The sequence below is a fragment of the Hylobates moloch genome, unplaced genomic scaffold, assembly GCF_009828535.3.
Source record: "Hylobates moloch isolate HMO894 unplaced genomic scaffold, HMol_V3 SCAFFOLD_11, whole genome shotgun sequence".
Lineage (NCBI taxonomy): Eukaryota > Metazoa > Chordata > Mammalia > Primates > Hylobatidae > Hylobates > Hylobates moloch.
Genome location: NW_026652286.1, coordinates 42,940,670 through 42,955,019, shown reverse-complemented (window position 1 = coordinate 42,955,019; position 14,350 = coordinate 42,940,670). Strand labels below are relative to the sequence as shown.

Below are 14,350 nucleotides of genomic sequence, written 5' to 3'. Positions count from 1 at the left end.
TCACTTCCATCCCAACTTCTTAGGAAACTTACATTATTGTCTCTTCTCCCTCATGGATATTCAACCTCACTCTCTCAAATGAATCATTCCTAGCATTTATCTTGTTCAAGTCCCTTTCCATATTAAAAGCAACAATGACAACAACTAGTATAAATCTGTCTAAACTCATATTGCTTCTGTCTCTTCCCGTTAACAGCCAAATTTCTTAGAGAAGTTATCTATAACTTACCTTCACATACACATCTCTCATATAACTCTTCCATTATTCCAGTTTAGTTTTGGCCTTGGTCAAACTACCAAAGAACTTTTACTATACATCATCAGGAACCTCTGTGTGTCTGAGGTTTAGTTTTTATCTTCCCTGATTTCTCAACAACGTTTAACACCGTTGACCACTCTCTTTCTTGATACATTTTCTTCCTTTGCCCTTTGTGGCATCACACTCATGGTTTTCTTCTTATATCTCTGCATACTTCTTAGTTTCTGTCCACATACATTCTACTCTGCCTGGTGAGAGAATATGGTGTAAAAGGGTCTCTAATCAGGCCTCTAATTCCTACACAATTAATACTTGTATTTGCTGCTGGTCTATAAAATTTGAGTTAATGGCCTCTAATTCCTATGCACTCATACACACACACACACACACACACACACACACACACACCACTCACTTTACCATTTGTATATCAGTGACATAATTTGTATCTTTAGACTAGACTATTGGGCTAGTCTAGAGCTCTAGGTGTATAGGTCCAATGGCCTGTGTAACCCAGCCATTTGGATGCTTCAAGCTCAAAGTGTCCAAAAATCAAACTAATGATATTCTTTATGCAATTATATTCATCATTCTTGTTTCATATATATCAGTTAATCTCACCACCACTTATTCTGATGTGCAAGCCTCAAACCTAGGAGTGAAACTTGGCCTTTTCTTTTTCTTCTCTTAACCTTCATATTTAATTCCAAATAAAGTTATATAATTTCTACTGCTTTTATAACTTTGATCCCGTGTTTCTCTTTATTTGTACCACTACTCCCCTAGTCCAAGCCACAATAAATGCATCTGGGCTATATCGATAGCCTTATAAGTGGTAAATTTGCATGCATTATAGCTTTAATTCAATCTATTCTCTGCAACACAGTGTAAAACCGTCTTTCCAAAGACAAATGTGCTCATGTCAAAACCACTCTCTCCTCTGCTGAAAATATTCATTTTGGTTGAGCCCATTTCTATTTTCAGTCTTCTCTTCAACCACGGGCTCCTTGCTCACTGACTTCCAGTCCCACTGCCTTTTGTTTCATTCCTTGATTTCACCATAATTCCTCCTTCTACAAGCTCTTTGGAGACATGGTTTTTTATGCCTAATACTCCTTCCCCTAAACATTCTTTCCCAGTTATTATTATTATTATTTTTAACATTCAGACCTCCCCTTAATTATCATTTCTTGAGAAAAGTCATTCCTTACACCTTAGGGCAGGTCAGATACCCTTATTGTATACTTTTATAGAACCATCTATTCTTTTTTATTTGTTTGTTTGTTTGTTTGTTTGAGATACAGTCTCACTCTGTCGCCCAGGCTGGAGTGCAATGGCATGATCTCGGCTCATTGCAACCTCCGCCTCCTGGATTCAAGCAATTCTCCTGCCTCAGGCTCCCCAGTAACCGGGATTACAGGCGCCTGCCACCATGCCCGGCTGATTTTTTCTATTTTTAGTAGAGACAGGGTTTCACCATGTTCTCCAGGCTAGTCTTGAACTCCTGAGCTCACGTGATCCATCCACCTCGGTTCCCAAAATGCTGGGATTACAGGTGTGAGCCACCGCACCTGGCCAGACCATCTATTCTTAATTCACTTATTTAGTCATTTTCATAGGCAGAATTCTAAATTGGCCCTACAGAAATGTCCTGCTCTGCTTCCCAGAACCTTTGAATATTATGAGATTTTCAAAACGTGGAGTCTTTTTTTTATGTTGCTCTTTTTTTCTAGATTTTTCTCTTCCTTATTTAATTCATACTTAGCCTAGAAAAATTCTAATTTTTTCAAGGTGAAATAAAAATTATTCTCTTCTTTGTGGAAGCTTGCCACACCTTCCCAGGAATGTTCTGTCAACGACCAATTTGTAGTCTCTAGCAATCTTTTGAGAGGAACGTTATTATGGCACTTATTGGTTTATAGTCTGGCTGTGTCTTTACTTGCCTTTCTCCTGGCACAAGGTTGTGAGCTTTCAGAGACAAAGGAACACGTTTCATTTATTTCTCAGTCTTTCATCCTCATCACTACTTTCTTACAAAGTAAATGCTGAACATAAATTTGTAACATAAATAAGCCTGATGGGCTTCCCACTGTCTTAGCACAGATTAGGGATTTTCAGTGCTAGCTGGATCTAACAGGTTTCTATAAGGCTATAGCAGTCTCTTTAACGTTACCCAGGCCCTATAATATTTTGTAATTTCATCAGCCTTGGCTTCTCCCCATCAGCATCCTGAGCATGGCCTCCCTGATGGGCTTGGACTTCATACTGTAAATGATGGGGTGGAGCACAGGAGGTATCACCAGGTACACATAGGTAACAAGAGCATGTACAATGTGGGGCAGGTGCCTCCCAAAATGGTGGATCATGGACATGGTGATGCCTGGAATAAAGAAGACAAAGACAGCCAGAATGTGGGAAACACAGGTGTTGAGGGCCCAGATGCACTCCCTGGGAGCGGCCAGACCCATGACTGTGCACAGGATGAAGGTATAGGACACGATGATGAGCAGCGAGTCTATGCCCCCTGTAGATACAACCACATAGAGCCCATAGCATATATTGATCATGATGTCAGCGCTGGCCCACCTCATTACATCAGGGTGGAAACAGAACGAGTGGGATAGGATGTTACCACCAGGGCAGAAATTTAGACACTTAACCAGAAATGGCACAGGAAGAGGCACAAGGTAACTTGAGCCACGATGGCCAGCCCAATCCTGATGATGACATTATTTGTGAGGACAGCTGCATAGTGCAGGGGGTTGGAATGGCCACAAAGTGGTCAAAGGACATGGCCGGAAACACTGAGGACTCTGCCACAGAGAAGGAGTGCAGGAAGAACATCTGGACCAGGCAGGCGTTGAAGCCAATGAGCCGACAGTCAAACCAGAGCACAGCCAAGGTGATGGGCAGTGTGGACAAGGTGAGCCCCGCTTTGGGGAGCACCAGCATGGACAGGAAGTAGCACATGGGCTGGTGCAGGCTGGGGGTCCTCTTCACAGCCAGGAGGATCAGGCAGTTCCCAGTGAGGGCCACAGTGTACATGGAGGAGAAGGGGATGGCGAGCCAGCCATGAATGGCCTCCAGCCCTGGGATGCCAATCATGAGAAAAGCAGGTGGTTGGAAGAAGGAGATGTTGACATAGGACAGGGAGGGGGTCATCCTAGGAGGCAGCCGAGGGCTCTGGAGAGATGTGAGCTCTTCAATCTGGGTAGAAAATAAGGAGAAAATACAAAATTATTGGAAGTACACCACTTCAGATATCAGGTGCCATTGGTTCATGCACAATAGCAAATATGAATCATATTTAAAAATGCACTTCCATCTAAATGAAAAGGGGGAATAACTGTAAATTAAGCTTATTGATGACAAAAGTTCCAGTTGATAGCATGTAACACTGTTTTCTTTTTATATTTAACAAAGTGATACTTTCTTTTAATATACATAAAGTGATCCTGAAGAGCTTAGTACAAAATGCTGTATTTTAAACAGGAAACAGTGATCCCATGGAAATAAATTGCAGATCTACTGTAGAAACCTGAGGGGTAGAAGGCATGGGCTTGTTATTCTTATTTTCTTGGATTCAGCTTCTACATTCCCAAACAAACAAGCAAATAAGAAAACAAAAAAAAAATAGTTTAAAGGTAGATCAAGAAAAGAGATGAAAAGCAGCCATCCAAATATCTTTAGCAGAGATTTAAAAACCCACCCAAAACAGGTCTGTGAGCTAAAGCAAATTTTATGATGGTAGCTGGGTCCACAGTTGTATCTAGTCAATGTAATCAGCTCACACCGAAGGTAAAAAATGACCAAGAACTGGAGGGTAGGAGAGTTAAGAAGTATTGTGTCTACTGGCCAGAAGATTGTGTATATTTTGTGAAATATTTTTAAAGAATACATAGAAAATTAAAGTTGCTGTTGGTGTCAGTTGAGTTATTCTCTATTCTTTCTCTGTTATGCATTACTTTTCGAGTGAATATCAAGCCCTGATGGAACTGACTCCCTTTAAAGATAAGTAAAAAACAGAGAAGTTCCAACATAGAATTTATGCAGACATATTTTGTAAAAATTAAAAGGGATAAACTAAGTTAAACATATATTAAATACTCTTTGAAATAAGGAGTTACTAGAGGAAAGAGAAAAAAGTTCTATATAAATTTTTTTCTAAATACTTAAAAAAGTTAAAGAAAACATGAACAAGATTAAATGTTGTAATACTAGAGTGTGAAAATAAGTTGATAATAAAGAAAATAAAAATCATAGGCCAAAGAAAATAACCTGGGGCAAAAAATAAAAGCTACTCTAAAACTGAAAATATTCTTATTAGAAAAAGGTATACTGCTTAGAAACTTACAAATATGACAAATAGAATTGAGAATAATCAAACAAAATGAAATTAAAGCAATGATAAAAGTAATTAGAGAAAATGTAATTGATATGCTGAATAAAATAGTGAAATCTCAAACACAATAGGTATTCCTGAAGAGGTGTAAAATAAGAATAAAAAGAAAAATATTCAAATATATAATAAAATATCTTTCTAAAAAATTATAAAAAATCCAAGTCTCTGTACCAACATGCTTATCTACCAGAAAATAAACATTAATGACTAGGCAAATATAGACATATTTAGGTATAATTATTATATTGCAAGGATAAAAATCCTATAAATTCCCCGATGGAGGCAACAAATCTTAAAATGAAAAAGTATCAGATGCAACCCAGAAATCTCTTAAGACCAATAGATCACAAAAAAAGGGATTAATGTGTACAGAAAAAATGGATGTGTAAAAAACATCAATTTTTTACATCCAAATGTGTAAAAAAATGGATGGAATATAAACATTCTTTTTTTTTTTTTTTGAGATGGAGTTTTGCTCTTGTTGCCCAGGCTGGAATGCAATGGCGCAATCTCGCTCACAGCAACCTCCGCCTCCTGGATTCAAGCGATTCTCCTGCCTCAGCATTCTGAGTAGCTGGAATTACAGGTGCACACCACCACACCTGGCTAATTTTGTGTTTTTAGTAGAGACTGGGTTTCACCATGTTGGTCAGGCTAGTCGCAAACTCCCGACCTCAGGTGATCTGCCTGCTTCGGCCTCCCAAAGTGTGGGGACTACAGGTGTGAGCCACTGCGCCTGGCTGGAATATAAACATTCTTAATGCATCTAGAATGTTGTCTAGTGGAAAAGAAAAATAACATACATTAAAGTCAATATTTTTATTATTATTTATAATATGGACTAATATTGTAGGATACATTTTTTGAGTGATTATATTAATGCCTTTGAGAGCCAAGACTTTCAGGGTAAGAGAAAAAGAATACATATTTAAAATCAAACAAGTTAATTAAAATGTTGTAATTATAAAGTTAAGTTTGAAATATCAGAATAAGCTCAAGAAATATTTATCTTTTAAGTAATATATATTTTTCAGCTTTATCCTCAGAAAATGACTCAGTAGCAAGAACATCTCAGTAGCAAGGAATACCTCTAATACTTAGCTGTGGTTTTTAGATAACATTTTCCCCTAAAAGGAGTCACGTGCCTTTTGATAAATAGCTGATTTCAAACCTTGTGTTGGAAATATAGCTAATGATATTGGACATCTTTTAATACTAGAAGACAAAGAATCATTCAAAGCCAATGGGAACCATTTAAAAAAGACAAAGTAGTCAACTTGAAGAGGCTCCCACTTTCCAAATAGGGCCAATTCAACATTAGTAAGAATGGAAGATGAAAAAGATGGAAACACATTGCGTGTGTTTGTGTGTGTGTGCGTGTGTGTGTGTGTGTGAGAGAGAGAGATGTACATATACATATACACAAACTCACAATTCATTGGTCAGTGATGCTATTAACTGGTACTCAGTATTTGAAAACTTGTGCATAATCTGCTTTGCTTCTACAAATGGTTGCATGGTTAAAACAAAAAAAATGGCAAAAAGTATCACAGCGAACAGGAAATAATAGAATTAAAGTACCTTTTCTTTACCTAGTGAAATAATGGAAAAAATCATCAAGGGCTGAAAGTATCACAAAATACCAGAGGGAGCAGAGTAAGATGACCAAATATAAGGCTTCTCTAGTCATCCTCCATTCAGGAACACCAAATCTGACAACTATCTACACAAAAAAAGCACCTTCATGTGAACCAAAATTCAGGTGAGCAATCACAGTACCTGGTTTTAATGTCATATTGCTGAAAGGGGCATTGACCAGGGTAGAAAGAGTCTTGAATTGCTGTTGCCACCCATACCCCATCCCCTGGCAGTGGACATGTCATGTGGAGAGAGAATCTGAGCATTTGGGGGATGTAGAACACGGCGGCTGTGAGACTGTGCTTTGAATTCAGAGCTGCCCTGTCATAGTAGAAAGCAACACCAGGCAGAACTCAGCTACTGCCCACCCATAGAGGGAGGATTTAGATCAGCCCTAGCCAGAGAGGAATCACACATTCCAGCAGTCAGAACTTGAGTTTTGGCAAGCCTCACTACCCTGAGCTGAAGTGTTCTGGGGTCCTCAACAAACTTGAAAGAAAGTCTAGGACACAAGGACGGCAACTCCTAGGCAAGTTCTAGTGTTGTAATGGGCTCAGAGCCAGCGGAAGTGGGTGGGAATATGACCTAGTGAAACACCAGCAGGGGCAGCTAAGGGAATGCTTGTGCTACCCCTCCCCCAATCCCAGTCAGCGCAGCTCACAGCAACAAAAGTCACTCCTTCCTTCTGCTTGAGAAGAGGATAAGGGAGAGTAAGAGGACTTTGCCTTTCATCTTGGATACCAGCTCAGCCACAGTAGGATAGGGCACCAGATAGAGTTGTGAGGCCCCCAGTCCAGGCCCTAGCTCCTGGACAACATTTCTAGACACACTCTGGGACAGAAGGAAACCTACTGCCCTGCAGGGAATGGCCCAGTCCTGGCAGGATTTATCACCTGATGACTAAAGATCCCTTTGGCCCTGAATAACCAGCAGCCATACCTAAGTAGTATGTCATGGGCCTTGGGTGAGACTCTGAGACATGCTGGCTTCAGGTGAGACCCAGAACATTCCCAGCTCAACCCCACTAAAAAGTGGATAAAGGACATGAACACTTTTCAAAATAAGACATACATGTGACCAACAAGCATATGAATTAAAGTGCAATATCACTAATAATTAGAGTAATGCAAAGCAAAACCACGATGAGATACCATCTCACACCAGTCAGAATGACTATTAATAAAAAGTCAAAATATAAAAGATGCTGATGAGATTGCAGAGAAAAGGGAACACTTATACACTGTTGGTGGAAGGGTAAATTAGTTGAACCATTGTGGAAAGCAATGTGGCAAATCTTCAAAAGAACTAAAAAAAGAACTTCCATTTGACCCAGCAATCCCACTACTGGGTATATGCCCAAAGGAATATAAATCGTTCTCCCATAAAGACACATGTATGCATATGTTCATTGCAGCACTAATCGCAATAGCAAACACATGGAATCAACCTAAATGTCCATCAACAGTAGAGTGGATAAAGAAAATGTGGTACATATATAGCATGGAATACTATGCAGCCATAAAAACGAATGAAATAATATACTTTGCGGGAACATGGTTGGACTTGGAGGCCATTATTCTTAGCAAACCTTTGCAAGAACAGAAAACCAGATACTGCATTTTCTCATTTATAAGTGGGAGCTAAACAATGAGGACACGTGGACTGAAAGAGGGGAAATACAGACACTGGGCCCTACTTGAGAGTAGAGGGTGGGAGGAGAGAGAGGTTCAGAAAAATTAAACACAACAACAACAACAACAATTATTGGGTACTACGTTTAGTACCTGGATGAGGAAACAATCTGTACACCAAACCTCCCAAGTCATGAGTTTACCTATATAACAAATCTTTACCTATATAACAAACATGTATCCCTGAACCTAAAATAAAAGTTAAAATATTAAAAAAACCTCATGTACCCCATAAATATATCACCTACAATGTACCCATAAAAATTAAAAATTGAAGAAAAAAACAAAATGAAATTAGAGAACACTGTATATTTTACCAAAATAACAAATTTGGGTCATATTCCACTGTGAGTTTACAGAAAATAGTCAAGACAGCAGTCAAGCAGCCATGTTAAGATACCAAGAAAGAAGTCAGAAATATTCATATTAAAATAAACAAACTTGACGAAACATTCCAGCTTATTCCATAAATAAATTCCAAGAAAACAAAAATAAAGAGGAAAAATGTAAGAACTGATAAATGAATGCAATAAAGTTGCAGGACACAAAATCAACATACGAATATCAATAGCATTTCTATATGCTGTCAGCAATTAATCTAAAAAAGAAATAAGAAAGCAATTCCATTTATAATAGCTACAAAAAATAAAATACCTTAGGACAAATTTATCAAGTGAAAGATCTCTACATGGAAAACCATAACACACCCATGAAAGAAATCGAAGAAGACACACACACAAATGGAAAGATATCCTATGCTTGTTTATTGGAAGAATTAATATTGTTAAAATGTCTTACTACTCAAAGCAATCTACAGACAATGCAACCCCTATCAAAATATCAATGACATTCTTCACAAAAATAGTAAAACAAAATTCTAAAATTTGTATGGACCCACAATAAACCCTGAATAGCTAAAACAATCCTGAGCAAAACAAAAAACAAAACCAAAACTGGAGGCGTGACACTACCTAACTTCAAATTACACCTCAAAGCTATAGTAGCTGAAACAACATGGTACTATCATAAAAACAGACACATAGACCAATGGAACAGAATAGAGAACTCAGAAATAAATCCACACATTTACAACCAACTTATTTTTCACAAAGATGCCAATAACACACATTGTGAAAAGGACAATCTCTTTAATAAATGGTGCTGAAAAAACTGGGTATCCATATGCAGGAAAATGGAACTAGATCCCTATTTTTTACCATATACAAAAATCAATTCAAGATAGATTAAAAGTATAAACGTAAGACCTGAAACTATGAAACTACTAGGAGAAAACATTGGGGAAATGCTACAGAACACTGGCCTGAGCAAAGGTTTTTTGGGTAAGACATCAAAAGTACAACAAAGGCAGAAATAAGACAAATGGGATTACATAAAGCTAAGAAGCTTTTATACAGTAAAGGAAACAATTGACAAAGCAAAGAGGCAACATACCTCCTGGGAAAAGATTTTTGCAATATTAAGAACCACAATATATAAGGAACTCAAACAATTCAATAGCGAAAACAAATAATCTGATTAAAAAGTGGGCAAAAGACCTGAATAGACATTTAACAAAAGATGATATACAAATTGCCCAAAGATGTATGAAAAAAGGATCAACATCGCTAATCATTAGGGGAATGAAAATCAACTGACAATGAGATGCCACCTCACCCCAGTTAAAATGGCTTTTATTAAAAAGCAGAAAACAAAATAACAGATGCTGGCGAGGATGAGGAGAATGGGCAATGCACTTACACTGTTGGTGAGAATATAAATTAGTACAGCCACTATGGAAAACAGTATGGAGGTTCCTCAAAAAACTAAAAATAGAACGACCTTATGATCCAGCAGTCTCACTGCTGGGTACATACCTAGAAGAAAGAACAGTAGTATGTCAAACAGATATCTGCACTCCCATGTTTGGCAGCCTTATTCACAATAGCCAAGATATAGAGTCAACATAAGTGTCCATCAATGGATGAATGGATAAAGAAAATTTGGTACATATACACAATGGGGTATTATTCAGTCATTAAAAAGAATGAAATCCTGTCATTTGCAACATCATGGATGGAAATGGAGGCCGTTATGTTAAGTGTGATAAGCCAGGCACAGAATGGAAAATATCACATGTTCTCACTCCTATGTGAGAACAAAAAAATTGGATCTCATGAAGGCAGAGGGTTAGAATGGTAGTTGCCAAAGGCTGGGAAGTACAAAGGGGAAGGGGGACATGAGAGATTGGTTAGTGGGTACAAAAATACAGTTAGGTAGATTGAATAAGTTCTCCTATAATATTCGATAGTACAATAGGGAGACTATTAATACTATTAAATTACTATTAACAGTAATTTAATGTGTATTTCAAAGTTACTAGAGGAAAATAATTGAAATGTTCCCAATAGAAAGAAAAGATAAATGTTTACGATACATAACACAATTACACTGATTTGATCATTATACATTGTGTACATGTATGAAAATATCACATGTACTCCTAAAATATGTACTGCTATTTTATACACACACACACACACACACACACACACACACACACACAACTTGACTCTTATCAACCAAAAGAAATGCGTGGACCTGGTTAGTATCTTGTTTTGAGCAAATCAAATGTAAAACATGAGCAAACTAACAGAAACATTTTTACAGGGTAATCGTGAATTGCAATAAATGTGGATGTGAGCTGATGATTGTTGTAGCTGCATATGAGTATACAGAGATCCACTGTATTCTTTCTTTAATTTTGGATATTTTTGATTTTTTATAATAAAATACTAAGAAAATAGTTTTCTTTTATAACAAGTGACAACATTAATGAAAATAGCTTTCTAGTTAAACTTGGTAAATCATACAAAAACTTTATCTCTCTACTCTCTCCAAATTCCCATTTAAGTGACAGTAAAAATAAAAAGATATTAACTCACAATGACAAAAGAACTGGATAGGATATAAGAGATGCAAATATTATGGTCTATGGGTAAATCAGAAAGAGTGGTGGGAAACTGATAGAAATAAAAGATTAAGTTCTTATAGAAAGGTTACATCTCAGATCCACTGCAAAATGACTAGGAGTTAGAGCTCATAAAAGCAAGAGTGAGGAGAGGAATTGAGAACAGGATGATTTTATGAGGAGCAACTGTAACATCCCCTCTCCTGGATATACCTTCCACCTTGGTAGAAGTCAGACTACTTTCCGAAAAAATTCTACCAGCAAGGCTCTGGATCCAGAAATACTTGAAAGAAATGAAACCTGGACAGCATTTAAAACAAGGGATATGAGGAATGGCAAGACTGCCCAGCTCTCCTTTTCTCATTTGATTCACTGAATTCTGGTAATCGGGTTTATTCTGCTTCACTTGATGGTCACCTTGGGCGCCCACCCAGCAGGAAAAGCCTGTGGAGAAATGCCAGACCAGATAAGGACAGCTGAGATGCTGAAACAGTGCTCGGATGACCTCAGGATACCAAACAGGAAAAGAACTGGATACATTGTCACATCTACTCCTTTTTTGGAGAAATTATAAGGAGCATAGTCTTGGAAACATGGTCTTGGATTCCAGTTCATCTCAGAGCTATCAACTTCAGGACCTTAGGAAACCAGCCTCTTCCAGCCCGTCTTCTTCAAGTGGGGACAGAACTACGGTCTCTCATTGTGCCAGACTGAGTATTTCTCCTTTTTATGCTTTGTGTCCAACTCCATCCCACTGATGTATCTCCATCTGAGGCTGAGGTGCTGGAAGCCACCCATCTGAGAATTAGAGAAGGGGATGTATTGGGGCACAGATTACTCACCCTAGCTGTGGTCCCAAGCTGTCCTCCCATTCCTATCCTGCAGGAGCCCAGAATGCCTGTGGGAGCGACTGAGTTTTATCTCATTACACAGAGACACCTTGGCAGAAGTGCCTATCTCCAGTGAAGGCGGGCTTGGGTCACAGAGGAATCAGTCACTCCACTCAGGGCCCTGGAGAATGGGAAAGTTGGGGCTGGCTTTAGAACCAGGAACAGACAGGTGCTTGGAGAAACTAAACCGTAAGAAGGAAAGAGAGACCAGAATCATAGATTCTACAAAGTCCCACCAAGTTTAAATTATTCTCAGAAACTATCGACTTCCACAGCTCATCTGAATTTGAAATCTTTCCAGGATGTTACTGCTGAAGCCTCCTCTGGGCCAGGCCGCAGGATGCATCCTACAGGAGCTCATAGTCTTTGTAGAGGGGCGGGATATGGAGTGATGTAGTTGAGAGCCCAGTGGTGGCCCAACCCAGCCTGAGGGAGTCAGGGAAGGCTTTCTGGAGGAGGTGGAGAGAAAATAGCCTTCTGACAGGCCCCCAAACCCTGTGCGAAGCCCTCAGCTCTCATTCCTGGAAGGGTACCAGGACTGTGGGCTTGAAGCCCCAGGCTTGGAGTGTGGTATAGATTCTGCCCATATTCCTAGCCTAGGACTGACCTGCTGAATCAAGCAGACGCAAAAGGAGAGAACTTGGACAGTGGAAAGAACATGAACTTCAGAGGCATCAGACCTGGGTTTGAGGCTCCCTCTTGAACTTTTCTTACTCCTGAGAGAGTTTCCATAGTAGCTCTGGCCTCAGCTCTTTCCTAAATCAATTTGGACTATCGTTACTCACCTGCAACTTCCTTCTATGGACACATTTGACTCTTTCTTGTCTTTGATTTTGCCTGCACCCTGTCATGCTGAATTGGGCTCAGCCTATCTCTCTACCTTTCTCCTCCTGAGGTGATAAGTAAACTTAGAAAAAAAATCACACACTCTTGAAAATTTATATCAAGACAATTTGTGGCCTTTAACCCTAGCTGAGACCTTAGCACTGCTTCACAATTATTTTCTTTCTGTTTTTAAATTGTCACAATTTTTCTCAAGCTCTTTACCCAACCTGCCACCACTCCTCTCATTAGTTAATTTGGTATTGCTCCTAACTTCACACAGAAAATGGAAGCCATCAAGTGGGCCTTCCCTTAGCTTCCTGCCCAATGCATCTGCTATCTGAACTGTTTCCATTTTATATACATCCTGTGCCAGAGAGACCATTCTTTTTTTTTTTTTTTTGAGACAGAGTCTCACTCTCTTGCCTAGGCTGGAGTGCAATGGCGTGATCTCAGCTCACTGCAATGGCCGCTTCCTGGGTTCAAGAGATTCTCGTGCCTCAGCCTCCCAAGTAGCTGGGATTACAGTTATGCACCACCATGCCTGGCTAATTTTTGTGTTTTTAGTACAGACAGGGTTTCACCATGTTGGCCAGGCCGGTCTTGAACTCCTGGCCTCAAATTATTCACCTGCCTCAGCCTCCCAAAGTGCTGAGATTACAGATGTGCAGAGAGACCGTTCTAAGGAACATGTTGCTTCACGTTAGCTCCCTCTCCACACTTTTAACTACTTCTTTGCTGGCTGCCCATAACTTACAGCAAAAACAATTCTGAATGCCATTTCATGGATGGCACCTAAGACTCTTTCATGTTTTTTATTTTATTTTATTTTTATATAAAGCTTTTAAAGATGGTTGTGGATTCTCATGCAATTCTAAGAGATAATTCAGAGAAATTCTGTGTATATTTTACCCAGTTCCTCCAGTGGGGGTGACGGCTTACAAAACAACAGTGCAATATCAAAATAAGGATTTCGAAGGTACAGAAGGAATGTACAACAATATTATAAGGACCATACATGGAAAACCCATGGCTAATATACTCGAGGACAATAAGCTAAAAGATTTTCCTCTAAGATTAGGAATAAGACAAGAACTCTTACCACGTTTGTTCAATATATACTATTCTGAATATATACTGGAAATCTTAGAGCAATTAGGTAAGAAAAAGAAAAGACATCCAAATCCAAAAGAAAGAAGTAAAATTATATCTGTTTGCAGATGACATGACTTGATATATGGAAAACCATAAAGACCCCAACTAAAAACTAATAAACAAATTCAGTAAAGTTGTGAGATACCAAATCAACATAAAATTGATTGCATCTCTATACATTATGAATGAACTACTCCAAAAAAGAAAACAATTGCACTTACAATAACATTAACAAAAAATAAAATACTTAGAAATAAATTTAACCATGGAAGTGAAATACCTGTTACTCAAAAAAAACTACCAAAAGAAATTGATAAAATAAATTGAAGATGGCACAAATGGAAAAATATCCAGTTTCATAGAAGAATTAATGAATTGAGTATTATTAAAGTTTCCATACTATACAAAGTGATCTATAGACTATCAAAATTTCAATGACATTCTTCACAGAAATAGAACAATCTTGAAATTCCTACGGCATTGAAAACAAACAAACAAACAAATAAACAAAAACCCTACTAGTCA

General features: G+C 38.4%; 1 pseudogene; it reads right to left on the bottom strand.

Annotated features, from left to right (window-relative positions):
- Positions 1-2,460: 2,460 nt before the first annotated feature.
- LOC116476246 (olfactory receptor 51I2-like) lies at positions 2,461-3,421 on the bottom strand (annotated as a pseudogene).
- Positions 3,422-14,350: the final 10,929 nt, after the last annotated feature.